This window comes from Balaenoptera musculus, chromosome 12 (genome assembly GCF_009873245.2).
Source record: "Balaenoptera musculus isolate JJ_BM4_2016_0621 chromosome 12, mBalMus1.pri.v3, whole genome shotgun sequence".
Lineage (NCBI taxonomy): Eukaryota > Metazoa > Chordata > Mammalia > Artiodactyla > Balaenopteridae > Balaenoptera > Balaenoptera musculus.
The window spans coordinates 61,919,108-61,936,975 of NC_045796.1; the positions used below are offsets into that span (position 1 = coordinate 61,919,108).

At 38.1% G+C, this 17,868-nt stretch overlaps 1 protein-coding gene across 7 annotated transcripts in view; it reads right to left on the reverse strand.

The window, feature by feature from the left end:
- KLHL32 (kelch like family member 32) overlaps positions 1 to 17,868 on the reverse strand; it is a 229,167-nt gene that overhangs the window by 132,654 nt on the left and 78,645 nt on the right. The gene's annotated exons all lie outside the window — the stretch shown is intronic.

The window sequence follows — 17,868 nt, forward strand, 5'->3', positions numbered from 1 at the left end:
ATAAAAACTCTGGACACCAAAAACTTGAGTGAGCTTCCCTGCTTGGCAGTCCTCTGTGCTTACTGTCACAGAGCATGGTCAGGAGGGGGTAACACAATAACTCCACAGGTGGAAGAGGGCCAGAAGCTCCATATTTGGTCCCCTTCTGGACTCTGCCCTCTGTGTCTCTTCCCTTGGCTGATTCTGATCTGTATCCTTTCCCTGTAACAAGCCATATCTGTGAGTACACAAGCTTTCAGTGAGTAATGTGAGCCTTTCTAGCGAATTACCGAACATGAGAGTAGTTTTAGGAATCTCAAACTTGCAATTGGTGTCAGGAATAAGAGAAGTCTTTTTTTTTTTTTTTTTTGAAAGGAGTACATTTGTTTTTATTCAGAGACAGGATCTTACATGTAGAAAATCCTAAAGAACTCACACACATACACACATACACAAATCTACTAGAACTAATAAATTAGTTCAGCAAGATTGTAGGATACAAGATCACCATACAAAAACCAATTCTATTTCCATGTACTAGCAATGAACAACCAAAAATGAAATTAAAGGAACAATTTCATCCATAATAGCATCACAAACATTAAAATAATTGTGAATAAATTTAAGAAGACACATAAGACTGAAAACTACAAAGCACTGCTGAGAGAAATTAGGGACGACGTAAACAACTGTAGAGACATTTCATTCATGGATTGGAAGACTTAATGTTGTTAAAATGACAGTTGTCTCCAAATCTGTACATTCAACAAAATCCCTACCAAAATCTGAGTAGGCTTTTTTTTGGGGGGGGGGGCAGAAATTGAAAAACTGATGCTAAAATTCATATGGAAATGCAAAGGATCCAGAAGAGCCAAAAACAAGTTTGAAAAAAAAAAAAAAGAAAAAAAAGAATAAAGTGAGAAGATTTTTATTTCCTGATTTCAAAACTTACTATAAAGCTACAGTAATCAAGACAGTGTGGGACAAGCATAAGGACAGACATATACATCAACAGAACAAAACTAAGAGTCCAGAAATAAGTCCTTAAATTTATGGTCAATTAATTTTCAACAAAGGTGCCAAGACAATCCAATGGGGGAAGAAAACGTTTTTATCTTCAAACAAAAAAACAAACTTTTTTCAGACAACTAGATAGCCACATGCAAAAAAAGATGAATTTAGACCCTTACCTCACATTATACATGACAACTCAAAAATCAAACAAAGACCTAAGAGCTAAAATGCTAAAACACTTCTAGAAGAAAAAGAGAAAAAAAATCTTTGGGGAATTCAGTTAGGCAAAAAGTTCTTAGATAAGACACTAAAATTCATTCTAAAAATTTGTAAACTGGACTTCAAAATTAAAACCTTCTGTACTTCAAAAGTCACTATGAAGAAAATGAAAAAGAAGCCACTGACTGGGAGGAAGTATTTGTGAATTATACACATGATAAATAACATAAATAAAGACAATCAAGTTTTTAAATGGGCATAAGATTTAAATAGACATTTCACCAAAGAAGATATAAGAATGGCTACTCACCACAAACATGTCCAATATCACTAACTGTTAGGGAAATGCAAATCAAGACCCCAGTGAAGCACCACTTCACACCCACTAGGAAGGCTAGAATCAAAGACAACAGCAAGTGTTGATGAGGCTATGGCAAACCTGGAACTCTCATAAAATGATGGTGAGAATGTAAATGTAGTATAATTTAGAAAGCAATTAGTGATTCCTTAGAAAGTTAAACATGAATTCACCATACAGCCCAGCAATTCCACTCCTAGTTACATACCCAGGAGAAATGAAAACATACACCCACACTTGTATGTGAATGTGAACACAGCAGCATCGTTTGTAATAGACCAAAAGTGGGAATAATTCAAATGTCCATCAACTGGCGAAGGGATAAACAAAATGTGGTCTATCCACGTAATGGAATATTATTCAGCAACAAAAGGGAACGAGAGACCGGAACACACAACGTGGATCAACCTCCAAAACCTGGTGTTAAATGAAAGAAGCCATGTGCAAAAGACTAACAGTCTACAGCCTGTAAAATTCCACTCATATGAAATGTTCAGAAAAGGAAAATTACTATAGAGACAGAAAGCAGATTATTGGTTGCCTGGGGATGGGAGCAGGAAGTGACTACAAGTGGGCACAGGGTGTCTCTTTGAGACATGGAAATGTTTTAAAATTAGACTGTGGTGCTGGCTGCACAACTCAGAGTTTACTAAAACTCATCAAATTATACACTCATAGTAAGTGAATTTTATAACATGTAATATCATGCCTCGATAAAGCTGTTTTTAAAAGAGTAAAAGTTGCAAAATTGGGATTGTCTCTTCCAATTTTGCAGTTTGGCTAACTTCTTAGAAGTAAAACAAAAATCAAAACAAACAAACAAACAAACCCTCACTGTTCTATGTGATAGTATTTAAGTTCATACCAAATCTTTCTAATTTTAAAAAGTCATTTTTTTGTTTTGCCAATGGAAAACTTCTAGCAATTTTTTATTCTGATAAATTCATTTTTGATTCTCAAAATTCTTTACATTTTAAATTAATATGTATGGGACAAGTGGTTTTAATTGATGGTCCATTATTCTTTCTGGAGGTCCGCATTTCTATCTCACACAGTAGAGTTGTAAGTTTCATAATGAATAAGATTCTCTTTGATAACTTCTAGTTAACCTTTTAACTGTTAGAAATACACAATTTGAGAAATTTTATAAAGAATATTTTAAATGCTTATAATTTGAGAAACTAAAAAATAACAAAGTATCCTAAAGACATTGGGAGTATGTAACATGTAACATATGCAATTATATTTGCTATATTAAATAGCAGACATTCAGAATATATTTAATTCAAAAATTCACTTTATCATGAATAAATGAAACCTAACATTCCTTTAGAAGCTGTTAAATGTGAATGGCCAATATGGTAAATTTGACAACTTGGTTAGTGAGCTGATCTGACTTCCCACTGATGCCACTGGCAGTTAAGGTTAAGAACACTAGACTCGAAGTTACATAATCCTTAGTTTAGTGAAGTACACTGATTAAGAGCAAACTTGTAACCAAACAATTCTGAGTTTGAACACTGCCAAGTGACTAGGAAAAACACATACCTTCTCTGTGATTCAGTTTTCTTATCTGAAAAATGGGGCTAAAGATTGTACCCATTTCATGAACTTTTGGAAGATTATATGATAGTACATATAAAGTACTGAATACAGTGCCTGATACATGGCAAGCTCTTAGAAAAATTTATATTTTATGATAACAATGAAATAGAAGGAAGTTTCTCTTATGTATTCTCTGGTTAAAAGGATTGACATATCAGAAGTATTGGTTCTGGGTTTTGTTTGTTTTTGCTTTGCTTTGTTTTTTAAATCAAGTATGGCTATAGATAAAAAATGCTAATAGGAAATTGACTTAATGTTAAGTGGATTCTGCTTATGCATTTGTAGAAGATCTGAAATTTCAAAATTAAAAAGCACAGGTTAGGGCTTCCCTGGTGGTGCAGTGGTTGAGAATCTGCCTGCCAATGCAGGGGACACGGGTTCGAGCCCTGGTCTGGGAAGATCCCACATGCCGCGGAGCAACTGGGCCCGTGAGCCACAATTACTGAGCCTGCGCGTCTGGAGCCTGTGCTCCGCAACAAGAGAGGCCGCGATAATGAGAGGCCCGCGCACCGCGATGAAGAGTGGCCCCCACTTGCTGCAACTAGAGAAAGCCCTCGCACAGAAACGAAGACCCAACACAGCCATAAATAAATAAATAAATAAATAAACAAACAAACAAAAGCACAGGTTACAATAAAAAACTTTCAATCTAATTCTAAATTTGATGCTAGATTTCGTATAGCTGCTTTTAAAAGAAACTGAAAGAAATTTCAGCTGTTTTCAGTATCCATTTTTTATTATATGAGTGTTTCAGTTTTTATTATTCCCCACATTAATTTCTTTTTTCAGGTCTTCCAAGTTGTAATTGCACCTGATATGGTAACCAGCTGCTCTCCATCAACTCATGTACAGAGCAGGACAGAAATGATTCAAACTGCAAAAAAATTATCTGGGTTAATGAAGTGGAAAAAGTTCCAGAGAGCAAAGGTTAAATAAGAGAACACGCGGCCAAGGGAGTTTTTTGAATCTGCTTTCATAAGGGTCTTTTGGGATTGACATGTACACACGACTATATTTAAAAGAGATAACCAACAAGGACCTACTGTAGAGCACAGGGAACTCTGCTCAATATTCTGTAATAACCTAAATGGGAAAAGAATTTGAAAACGAATATATATACATATATATATATATATATATATAACTGAATCACTTTGCTGTACACCTGAAACTAACACAACATTGTAAATCAACTAAAGTCCAAAATAAAATAAAATTTTTTAAAAAAGCAACTATGGAAAAACTGGCATAGAACAGGTATCTGTCCTCAACCAGAGACTGGTGAACTACTGAACTTGAAACCTGGCTTAGTAGAGTTGGGGAAAGAATATAACCCCTTAAATAATGTACATACATATTTGTACATGTTTGTATAAGCAACAAAGCAACACCAAATTGGTCACTGTGGTTATATTATAGAGTATGAACTGTAGAGGATAGGAAGAGACTATTATTTTACTCCATTTACATATAGTATGATTTGGATCATTACCATGAACATGTGTTACCTGTGTATTTCTAACACCGGTCTTTTGAAACTTTGTTTTATTTTTAATGTTCAGGGTTGTACAGGAAGACACATCTGATTCAAATCCTGGTTCTATAACTTACTTTGCCATGTGGGCAACTTACCTTGAACATGTGACCTTTGGCTAATTTGTTAACTTCTCTGAACCTCAGGCCCTTTACCTGTACGTGGGGATCATACCAACCTCACAGGGTTGTCTTGAGGTTTAGATACAATTATGCTCAATGTCAAGAATAATACCTGGTACACAGAAGGTGTTTAATAAACAGAAATTCTTATTCTAATAATCCAGGCTGATTGTCCTACTCTCCCATGCCTCCCTTTGATCCCAACTGGAATGAGAGCTAAGAAACAAACCCCCCACTGCCGCCACCCTCTGACCAAATCCATTCCTTTCTAAGACTTTCCTATTGACGATTTTCACTCAAAATTCCTATGTCTGGCTGCAGGACTTCACGTTCACCACATACTCCTACACCCTACTTTAAGGACTGACGCCATCAGAGAAACCATCACCCCTATTTCTAAAAACACCTAACTTCCATTCTGATATCATATCATAGAGTCTTAGAAATTTAATGTTACAAATTTAACATATAATTTTTAAAAATCAGAAAAACTGGTTAATTAAAAGATAAAAAGGGAGCTATTAAATCAAAGTCAATGTCTTAAGTTTAATAAACTTAGAAGGTACCTCAATTAGGAAAAGCCTCACTGGATACCACCAAAGTGAGGAAGGACCCCAGCCATTTGACACAGCGAAACACCAGCTGCCTAGGCTGCCTAAGCTTGTGAAACAATGTCTGGAGACCTGCTAGAGACCATGGGGGAAGAACAGAGACTCCTTTGGTAGCAGAAAAGGTGGTAAGACCAAGGGTGCTATCTTTTAGCATCAAACTTATTGAAAAGGTAAACTGTAATATGCATGAAAGTGAGTACCATATTCATCTTCTTCACCATGGAGCCCCTAGACACTAGCACTGCATGCATGTAATAAATACAGGTCAATGAATGAATGAATGAATGAACTGAGAAACTCTTTAAAAATTCAGCTGCAATGTACAAATCCAGCTGTTGGACACTGTCATAAACAAAAATAATTCGACATAAGAAAGAATTTTCTGGATATAAGGTGTTTTAGACACTGGGATTAAAAAGTAATGAAAGTTAAGCAGAAAGAATATCTACCAAATGAGTTCAAGGCTAGACATTTAGAAAAAAGTAAGAACATATGGCAATGTCCTCTATTAAGCCACAACATTCTGCCAAAGCATGGGAGGGTTCTGCTTAGAAATAGGAAAACACTGCAGAGCCTCTTTCTTGGTTCTCACTGTTTTGTCTTTGGGAGAGCCTTGGCCAGGCTGAGATTTACAGTCCTCACAGCTTACTTTTGGCTGATAATGTGCTGCAACCACCGCAAATCTTTCTAATGGAAAACCCAGTCTGTGAGGATGCAATCCACTTTAAATGCCTATCACAGAGAGAGTTGTGGATTTATAGTGTCATTCCTCCTGCACTTCATACAGAAATGACACAAATTGAGTCCTAAAATCACAGTGCATGAATTAAGTTTCCTTGGGTCACATTAGTTGTCATGCAGTCATAAGATGAGCTACAACCAATTTTAGGTTGGTATATTATGCCACAAAACTGACCGATGGCAATTCTACTACAACCTCCAAGGTAAGTAGAATGACAGATGATAGACTTTGTGAAGCACTTAAAGTTGGTGAAATATGATCTTTTTTACCTGGTAAACTACACGTAGCTTTGGAGTTGCACTGGATATGAGCAAGATGTACTGTGAATCCGCATTTGATTAGGAACACAAATGATTTTACAAATGAAATAACTGGATTGTTTGGGGGCACATTCAACCCTTATCTTTTATGAGAGAGAGAAGTAAAAGTAAACAAACATGTTTTAGGAAGTTACTGAAAAGGGCAACTTGCAATGATTGTGGCAGATCCAGCCTGATCCCCTATGCTTTTTATATGTTATGTAATTAGTGATGTTTACAACGGGCGTGAGGCATTACAGAGATATGAGCTAACCTCTGAATCAACAAAGATTACATTTTGCTCAATTTAGTGTTAATGGTGATTATCCTTTATTGCATTTTGGTTATACCTCACATATAAAATAGGTAGTAAATCTCAGTTAATGAGACTGTTCAATTAACCACAATAGCCCATTTCCCTGACATTAAGGAGAAAAGGGTCCTGACCACAGTTGAACTGGACTATTTACCTTTTTTATCTCACAAATGCAAAAGCAACCCAATCCATTTGAGGCGCTTAATGGCCTGAAAGAGTGGGGATGCTTGACTGAAGGGTATTTTTCCCCTATACGTTTATAGCTGTTTTAATTCTCCCTCAAACAATACAGTAATACTCTCAGAGAATAAAATGTCAGGACAAATGAAAACAGTAAAGTTATATTACTATAAATATAATTAGGCATAAAAATTAGTATTTCTGAAATACAAGTTTCCCCTCACCTTAACCATATGAAGAAAAATCTACCTTATATGCTAAAAACTGTGAAACATTTTGGTTTTCCCAACATCTTCAAATATGTAGCCTGTTTATTCAAAGAATCTAACTGTATTTCACAGCTTCGCTCTTGGCACAGTTACTTCTTAAATTTAACTACATAGTGATAATGAGCCCTTCAAAACCAGCAGGATTATGGCCTATCCTATTTCTCCTTAGAATTCTCCTCCTCCTAGATGTGACCATATTTCAAACTACTTAGGTCTTCCGGGGGAGTACGGAATGGAATGGAAAAAGGACACAAATCAAGTTGTTCTTTTCTTAGCTAAAGGGAAAGGACATATGAAGGCCGGAAACTGTTGCCCAGCGTGAAATCAGGTTATCCACGTACGGTATTTATCTTTATCACCTGTTAGGTACTCTGGAAAATGACACCCACACATCTGGCTTTAGCGTTGGGTCACCCTCTCGGATCCCTCATTCCTCTGGTGCTTCTCTTACTTTCTAGTCTATAGTTATATCCCATGGGTATGGGATTTCAATACTTCACTACCCACCATGTAAAGAAATCCATTATTTTCTCTTTAAATATCTTTCAGATATTTAGGGATAGCACTTTTACTTTTCCTTGTTGAGTATACTTGATAAGCTATTGTTGGATGAATCTTTCCTATGTAGAGACCTTTTGGTCTATCCTCATATGGCAGCCAGTGGCACTATCTTGCCTTTCAAAATCTACTAAGGGCACAATGACTAAGACCTAACCTGGATTTCCTGCATTTTCACAGCTGTCCTAAGGCAGAATTTGGGGTCCGCATGAAGGAGTGACCAAGCAGATGTGATATAGATTCTACAGAGTGAAGTAAGTCAGAAAGAGAAAAACAAATATCATATATTAACGCATATATGTGGAATCTAGAAAAATGGTACAGATGAACTGGTTTGCAAGGAAGAAATAGAGACACAGATGTATATGGACACCAAGGGGGGAAAGCTGGCGGGGGGGGCTGGTGGAATGAATTGGGAGATTGGGACTGACATATATACACTAACATGTATAAAATAGATAACTAATAAGAACCTGCTGTATAAAAAATAATAAAATAAATAAAATACGATAGGCGATCAGGGAGAATTCTGTAAGACACAGAAGAGGCACTTACACGGCTTATCAGAGCTGCACAGGGTGTGTTTTAAGTATCATGAGTAAAACTCTAGCTTTTTTTCTGTAAGTGGAATTTTAAAACTGGAAGGTATTTTAGGGATAACTGACCCCTCGCTGCTCAGAGTGTGGTCCCTGGGTCAACAGCATGGGCATCACCAGGGAACTTATTAGAAACGCAGAATTTCATGTCCACCCACACCTACTGGATGGGAAGCTGCACTTTAACACGAGCCCCTGCTGACCCACATGAACGTCAGAGTCTGAGAGGCATGGCTGTAGTCAGTTCCTCCACCCTTGCAACACTCCTTGCCTATCTGAATATTTGAAGTGATGAGACACCCAATACTTCACTGGAGAATGCAAAGTATTAACAATGCTTTTAGAATATTGAATCACTCTCCGGATAACTTTCTCTTCTTGGTCCTAGTAGAAGGTCAATAAATTCACTCTCTTTTCTGCTTAATAGTCTTTCCAACATGTTATAACAGCTCTTAAGTCTCCCTATTGGAAAGAGCATCTACTCCAAATTCTCTGAGTCATAAAATGTTAGCACTCAAAGCTAACGCTAGAAATCCTGCAGTCCAGGCAGGAGACCTGAGTCCAAATCCCAGCAAGCGAGGACTGATCTCCAGATTCATGGGGAAAGGAGGGGAGGTTACAGCTTAAAGAAAGACCCACAGTCCCAAGAATAAGGCCTTTAAAAGAGTAAATCATCCCATGTTCTTAGGTGGTGGCAGTGGTAGGAGCCTTCAGACAAATCCATCATGTCACCTTCCTTTTCCTCACTACTTTGGTTGACTTTCTCTGGTCCATCTCCTTCTTATATTTTCCTGAAGAGGAACTTCATGTGGCCACCTCAGAGTTGCTACTGACACAAATCCCTCAGACTCATTCCTACGGAATCAGAACTAAAAGCTTTTAAGGATTTTCAATTTGCCATAAAGAATGTCAAGGCAACCCAATCAAAAATTGGGCAGAAGACGTGAATAGACATTTCTCCAAAGAATACATACAGATGGCTACAGGCACACGAAAAGATGTTCAACATTGTTAATTATTAGAGAAATGCAAATTAAAACAATGAGCTATCCCCTCACACCTACCAGAATGGCTATCAACAAAAAGTCTACAAACACCAAATGTTGGTGAGGATAAGGAGAAAAGGGAACCCTTGTACACTGTTGATGAGAATGTAAACTGGTGCAGACACTATGGAAAACGGTATGGAGTTTCCTCAAAAAACTAAAAATAGAACTACCACATGATCCAGGAATTCCATTCCTGGATATATATATGGAAAAAATGAAAACACTAATTCGAAAAGATACATGCACCCCAATGTTCACAGCAGCACTAGGTACAATAGTCAAGACATGGAAGCAACCCAAGTGCCCATCAACAGACAACTGGATTAAGAAGATGTAGTATATATATACAATGCACTATTACTCAGCCATTAAAAAGAATGAAATACTGGGCTTCCCTGGTGGCGCAGTGGTTGAGAATCTGCCTGCCAATGCAGGGGACGCGGGCTCGAGCCCTGGTCTGGGAAGATCCCACATGCCACGGAGCAACTGGGCCTGTGAGCCACAACTACTGAGCCTGCGCGTCTGGAGCCTGTGCTCCGCAACAAGAGAGGCCATGATAGTGAGAGGCCCGCGCACCGCGATGAAGAGTGGCCCCCGCTGGCTGCAACTAGAGAAAGCCCTCACACAGAAACGAAGACCCAACACAGCCATAAATTAATTAATTAATTAATTTTAAAAAAAAAAAGAATGAAATACTGCCATTTGTAGCAACATGGATGAACCTAGAGAACATTATGCTTAGTGAAATAAGTCAGTCAGAGAAAGAAAAATACTGTATGATATCACTTATATGTGGAATCTAAAAAATAATACAAATGAATGTATATGTAAAACAGACTCACAGATATAGAAAACAAACTGGTGGTTACCAAAGGGGAGAGAGAAGGGGAAAGAGACAAATTAGGGGTATGGGATTAACAGATACAAACTGCTATATATAAAATAGATAAGCAACTATACTGTATAGCACTGGGAATTATAGCCATTATCTTGTAATAACCTATAATGGAGTATAATCTGCCAAAATACTGTATCACTATGCTGTATACCTGAAACTAACATAATATTGTAAATCAACTACTTCAATTTAAAAAAAAAGAATGCCAAGGTAGTTCCTTGCCTGCCCAGTCTGATATTGGCAGGGCTGTGGAGGCCACATCCAGCGTCAAGTGAGAATGGTCAGGATCTAGTTATTACGTCTGTCATAGATATAAAAAGGGAGCAGAAGTAGATGTGCCAGCCCTGCATCATAAAGTATGCATATGTACAAGCACTAAAACACACTATTTCTGTCCTAATATTCATAACATCATCATATAAAATGCTCTACCTCTTTTCTATAGAGAACTTTTTGGAAAAATAAAGATAATAGTGTGGAAACACCTCAATTGCCACTTATTATTCTACTCTTTAAAAACTCAATGTAAGTTAATGATCACTCTTAAAATTTTAACCTCAAATTTCAACAGTTCCTCTTTTATTTTTAATGTCCTCCCTTAATATCTTTTTCTTCAACATGTTAACATAAAATAAGACTATAAACACAGGCACCCAGTCCAGCTGTGCCACCTCTTTTCAATCTTTCATTTTATTCATCACTTTGGTTTGACAGCTGCAAGTCAGGCAATACATATTGGGGCCACTCGCCCCCTGTTAGGCGTTCACACACAGGAGGGCAAGAGGCCCGGCTAACACATGGTTTCCTCTAACTCCATTAGTTGCTAAGCAACCACTTCACTTGAACCTTCCTGATCCAAGGCAGAACAGGCCAGTTTAATATGAAGTGTTCAGGTCATCCCATATGCTCACGTTCACTCCTTCTGCAAACACATCTGATGCTTTGTCCATGCAGGCTACATGCCAAGTCTCTACATCTTACGAAACGGGGAAAAAAAGAGTTTAAGAATAATCCACAAGAGCTGAAATACCTTTCAAAAGTAAATAGATGAAGAACTTCTTTTAATCCTATGAGAATGATTTTTAATCCTATGAAAAATCTATATGCATAGGTATATCATTTTTAAAGTGATATGAATGATTTGATATGAAAATCTCTCATATGACTTTAGAGTCCCATCCCTCTAAATGAGAAGAATACTGGTAATTCAATCCTTCAGGAATCCAGGCATGCAAGCCCAAAACCCAATCGACATCAGATGAGCTAATTTAAAGCAATTGATTCAGCAAACAGCTGGATCATCCCAGAGTGGACAACTCATTTTGAATCAGTTTTTTATAACAATGATAAACAGAAGCAGGGCATATCTATATATTCCAATAATTTTTTACAATGATTCATCAGATTCACATGATCAGCTACTTTGTCCCTCTTTTATTTATTTATTTTTTTTTGGCTGTGCTGGGTCTTCGGTTCGTGCGAGGGCTTTCTCTAGTTGCGGCAAGTGGGGGCCACTCTTCGTCGCGGTGCGGGGACCGCTCTTCATCGCGGTGCGCGGGCCTTTCACTATCGCGGCCCCTCCCGTTGCGGGGCACAGGCTCCAGACGCGCAGGCTCAGTAGTTGTGGCTCACGGGCCCAGCCGCTCCGTGGCATGTGGGATCTTCCCAGACCAGGGCTCGAACCCGTGTCCCCTGCATTAGCAGGCAGATTCTCAACCACTGCGCCACCAGGGAAGCCCTACTTTGTCCCTCTTTTATAAAACATCTGTCTTTGCTCAATACTCAATCTCTAAAGGTTTAACATTTTCATCAGCTTCATTATCCTTCAAACATGTGTTCTTGTTCTTTCCGAGGAAGCTAAGGTTGACTGTATTACTGTGATTAAATAAGCATTAGTGAAATTGTGATTTTAAATAAAGCAGCGTGAAAGTCATACATTTAAAAGCATAAAAAAGATATGGCAGAAAAAGCGAAAAAAGTCTTTCAATACAAACTTAAATACATATAAAGAGCTTAGCACAATGACTGCAGAGAGTAAATGATAAAAAATTAGATATTATTATTACAAGAATTTATCTAGCTTCATGGTATTTATATTCAGTAGAAGTGAACCAGTTTAAATAAAGGAATAAAATGCAGATCAGAGTTCACCATTCTCCATTCACTGTAATGAACACAGTGCACTAAGAGCACAATAATGAAATTAAGAGTTACCTAATCTGAAATGTTAATGATTTCTCCGGCATTGGTGCAAATCATTTTAAAAGGGGATGTGACAAAGATTGTTTAGAGGCTCTCAGTTTTCTATTTAAAAAGGAAATAACATTTGATCACTACCACTATTAACTGGTACTTCACCTTGAATTGACAAAGGGAATACTATTTATAATGAATGTGTTCAGTTTCAAAAGGAAATTACGAATCCATTTGAATTTAAAAAACAAAACAAAACCCCACACACATACTCCTATCCCACAGTATATCTAAAATCAGCCTTCTCCTAGTTATTCAACAACTACAGCTTCTATAACAGGCAGATGTGTAGCTGTTCATTGTCAGCCAGGCAATGAATGCTTATCGAACATCCGCCGGGTGTGAGCCTCCGTAACACACTGTCTATAAAATGTCAGATTGACTGCTTAATTTGGCTTTGCTGAATGTCAAGGCCATCATTAATGATGCTATTTTTTTCTGGCTAAATTTAAAAGCTAGTTCATGAGGCCTCTTCTTGGTAGATATTAACTAAATGACTAATCAGCAGATACAGGTTGCAGAATGCCAACATCTACTCACAGACAACACATGATTATGACTTAGGTGAGAAACTGAACACATTTTCAACTGTGGGTAATTTTTGTCTATTTCTATGGTTCCTTGGAACTATGTTTGTTTGTAGATTGTTTTTAAAGTCACAACTGCCTTAAGAAAAGAAAAATCTATTGCAGCATTTTAGGTACCTCTTCTGAACCAGATTCTGGTATTTTTGGAGTTACAAGTTGAAGGGAAGCAACCAAACACTACCACATTAAGTCCCAACTAATTAGCCAAGGACTCTAAAACTTATGAGTAGCTAGCTGTCCAGTTTTCCTGGGCTCCTAATTCCCTATTGGCTTCAGGTGATACTGCATATGTTAGACTAGGCCAGTTGGATCCAAGAAAACAGCAAGATGTCTGCTGGGCCACAAGTCTTTTGGATTCAGCATTTAAGTTTCCTTTCCAGCAGTACATATCCACTAAGAATCTAAGAAGTTCTATGTTGGGGAGTTGGTATAACCATCACTCTCCTAGTTTTTAACTCAACTTCAGCATCAGCAATGTCATATTCTCAAGCATGAGAAGAAAACAGAGTCAGTGCCCTAGTGTCTCTGAGCCATCCTGCTCCCCACCTTCACACCAGCTATTATACAGAAGATCTGTATGGATAAAAACAAAAAAAATTATTCAGTCTTCATGAAAATCACTTTTACTTGTGAAAGTTGAAACAGGTATCACTGATCAGTTTTGTATTTACAACTGTACCTGTGGACCCAAGTATCCTTGTCACAGCTGAATAAATATGACCAAATCCCAGAGGTGAAAGAGCTTTTGCTGACTGGACCTATGACTCCAAAAGTTTAAAAAAACTAAATGGTGGCTTTTTGTCTTTACTATTTTATAGCTACATAAGTACTACATAAATATAGTCTTCTTTAAAAATAAGGTTAAAGTCTTACTTCCTAAGAAAGTAATATTTGAGTAAAGATCTGAAAGGGGCAAGGGAGCAAGTTATATACTATCTAGGAGAAGAGTAATGCAGGCAGAGGGAATAGCTGTGCAAAGGCCCTGAGGTGACAGCATGCCAGGCATGTCTGAGAAACAGCAAAGAGGCCAGTGTGATGGGAGTGGAGAGAGAAAGGGCAAGAGGCATAGGAAGGAGGCCTAATGAGGTAGAATCATGTAGACCAAAAGACGTTGGCTTTTACTCTGAATGAAAGTGGAAATCATCAGAGGGTGTTGAGCAGAAGTGATATAATCCAACTTGCTTTCAATAAGATCACTGGGGCTGAAGTATCGAAACAGACTCCAAGGGCTCAAGGATTAAAGTAGGAGGATAAAGTAGGAGGATACTGCAAAACTCTAGGCCAAAATGATCCTGGCTTGCACCAGGGTGGTAGAAGCAGAAGTGGTTGGAGTCTGAATATATTTTGAAAGTAGAGCCATGGAGCTTGCTGGTAGTTTGGATGCAAGAGAAAGGAGTCATGAATTACCCAGCAGTTTGGGGCCTGCACTAACTATAGAGTCACTGTTAACTGAAACGGAGAACACTGTGCAATAAGCAGGTTTGTGGGAAGAAATTGGGAGCTTGATTTGGACACAGATTTGTGATGCCTCTTAAACATCCAAGAAGAGATGCTGAGCAAGCAATTGGATATACAAGTTATGGATTTCAGAGGCAGGTCCATTCTGGAGATATAAATTTTGAATTCATTATCTGTGATGATTAAGTTTATCTGTCAACTTCATTGGGTCACAGGGAGCCCAGATATTTTGTCAAACATTATTCTGTGTGTTTCTGTGAAAGTGTTTCTGCAAGAGATTAACATTTGAATTGACAGAGTAAAACAGATTGCCCACCCTAATGCAGGTGGGCCTCATACAATCAGTTGAAGGTCTGAATAGAACAAAAGGCTGAATAAGAGAGGATTCTCTCTGCCTGACTGCCTTCACACTGAGATGCTGGCTTTTTCCTGCCTTTGGACACAAACTGAAACATTGGCTCTTCCTGGGTCTCAAGCCTATAACTTTCAGACTGAAATTACATCTTGGGTCTCCAGCTTGCTGACTGTATAGATCCTGGGACTTGTCAGCCTCTGTAATTACATAAGTCAATTCCTTATAATAAATCTCTTTATATATATATAAAATTCTATTGGTTCTGTATCTATGGAGAACCCTAACTAATATATCACTTTATATTATATATATGTATTATACATATATGTGTGTATGTGTGTGTGCATATATATACATATATGTAAAGCCATGAGACAGTATGAGATTATCATGAAAGCTGCTGCAGACATAGAAGAAGTGTAAGGACTGAGTCTGGACCACTCCAATTTTAAGAAGTTGGGGAGATGAGGCAAAACCAGCAAAGAATATTGAGAAGTAGCAGCCAATAAGTGGGATAAAAACTTGAAAAACCCAAAAGCCAAGTGAAGAAAGTGTTTCAAGGAACAAGAAGTAATTGAGATGCTGTGAGTTAGAAAAAAGAAGACTGGAAATGGATCACTGGATTTGGCTATATTTTATTGACAATTTTTGTATCTATGCTTATAAATGAGATTAGGTTCTCATTTCTTTTGCTGCCCCTGTGTTTTGCGGACAGAATTATGTTAGCCTTATAAAATTAGGTGTGTGACTTTCTATTTTCTTCCAGACTTTAGAACAGGCTTATGAGAAACAGCTGTTACATAAAGAGCTGGTAGTACTGGCATGTAAAAAATCTGGCCCATTGCCTTTCTGAGGAGGTGCGTAGCTACTTTGACTACTACCCCAATTTCTTTTTTTTACCTTTCCTTCTGGTTCAATTGTGGTAATTTATATTTTCCTAGAAATATATTCACCAACATTCTGGTGTTTATGGGTATAAAGTTTCTATGGTTTATTTATTTATTTATTTATTTATTTATTTATTTATTTATTTATTTATTTATTGGCTGCATTGGGTCTTCATTGCTGCACATGGGCCTTCTCTAGTTGCAGCGAGCGGGGGTTACTCTTCATTGCACTGAGCAGGCTTCTCATTGCAGTGGCTTCTCTTGTTGCGGAGCACGGGCTCTAGGAGCGCGGGATTCAGTAGTTGCGGCATGCGGGCTCAGTAGTTGTGGCTCACGGGCTCTAGAGCGTAGGCTCAGTAGTTGTGGCGCACGGGCTTAATTGCTCCGCAGCATGTGGGATCTTCCTGGACCGGGGCTCGAACCCATGTCCCCTGCATTGGCAGGCAGATTCTTAACCACTGCACCACCTAGGAAGTCCCTCCGTGGTTTCTTTGATAATCATTTTTCCTTTCTTCATCTCTAAATGCCACATTTTTCATTTTATATAAAAATTTTTTCAATTTTTATATATCACCTCTTCCTTTTTTACAATTCTTAAAGTTGGCCAAAGTTTAGCTAAATAACTCATATTTTAAAAATAGTTTAAGAATATTTGATATAAAAATATATATGTATGCTATTTCATGAATACTTGCTTTTATCCTTATTTCCTTCCAGCTCTTTTATTAGGGTTTATTTTATCATTTCAGCTTTTGGAGTTGAAAGCATAGTTCATCATTCTAGATCTTTCCTACTTTTAAATAAATGCACCAAGGCTTGGAAAGGACACTGTGATGTGGCCCCCAGATCTCTCTTTAATGAAGAATCTGTGGTCCCAGCTGCTGGGAGAACTGTGGGCAGACAGACTTCAGTTGCCAGCCTCTTCAGGGATTGCCCAGCTGCGAGAGTGCCTTGTCCAAGTTCCTGCCCCTTCCTGGGTGGCCCACATTCAATGAGTGATCAGTGCAAGAATATAAAGTCCTGGCCACCTTGGCCCAACACTGAATGGCATTTTAGCTCCAGAGTTCCCTATGGAGTCAGCTGAGACTGCTGTTGGGCTGGCATCAAAGGTCAACTTCTCCTAAATCCTAATGCTTTCTCCATCTCCCTCTGCGGCTGTTGATTCCAAAGTCTTCTTCCCAGGGAACCCAAACTGCAAAGAAGGCTATAATTGTGCTTCTTCAAATTCATGTTAAGAACAATGTTTTAATTTCTGTTCAGTTTTAAATATCTTGCAATTTTGACATTGATTTTCCTTTTAACTCATGAATTATTGAGTGCTGTTTAAGAAAACAATTGCAAGTATATGGGGGGTAAGATCAATAACTTTGTTACTGATTTCTGCTGGTAATGAGTTCCTTATGACCTACTTTACAGTTTTTACAGCTACTCCGTAAGTGTTGAGAATGTGTGTATCCAGATCCTCTAGCTACATTTTCATTATTTTTTAGTCTACATGATCTGTCGGTTACAGAGAGAAGAGTATTAAAAATCTCCCACCATGACTGAGGATTTGTTGATTTATCCTTATGATCCTATAATTCTCCTAATATATTTTGAAGCTTTATTAAGTGGATATAGGTTCATAACTGTTACTTTCTTGATGGATTGCTACTTTGGTCAGCATGGAATATCACTTTTTGTCCCTTCTAATTCTGTTCTTTTTTTTTTTTTTTAATTAATTAATTAATTTTTGGCTGTGTTGGGTCTCCGTTTCTGTGCGAGGGCTTTCTCTAGTTGCGGTGAGCGGGGGCCACTCTTCATCGCGGTGCGCAGGTCTCTCTCTGTCGCGGCCTCTCTTATTGCGGAGCACAGGCTCCAGACGCACAGGCTTAGTAGTTGTGGCTCATGGGCCCAGTTGCTCCATGGCATGTGGGATCTTCCCAGACCAGGGCCCGAACCCGTGTCCCCTGCATTGGCAGGCAGATTCTCAACCACTG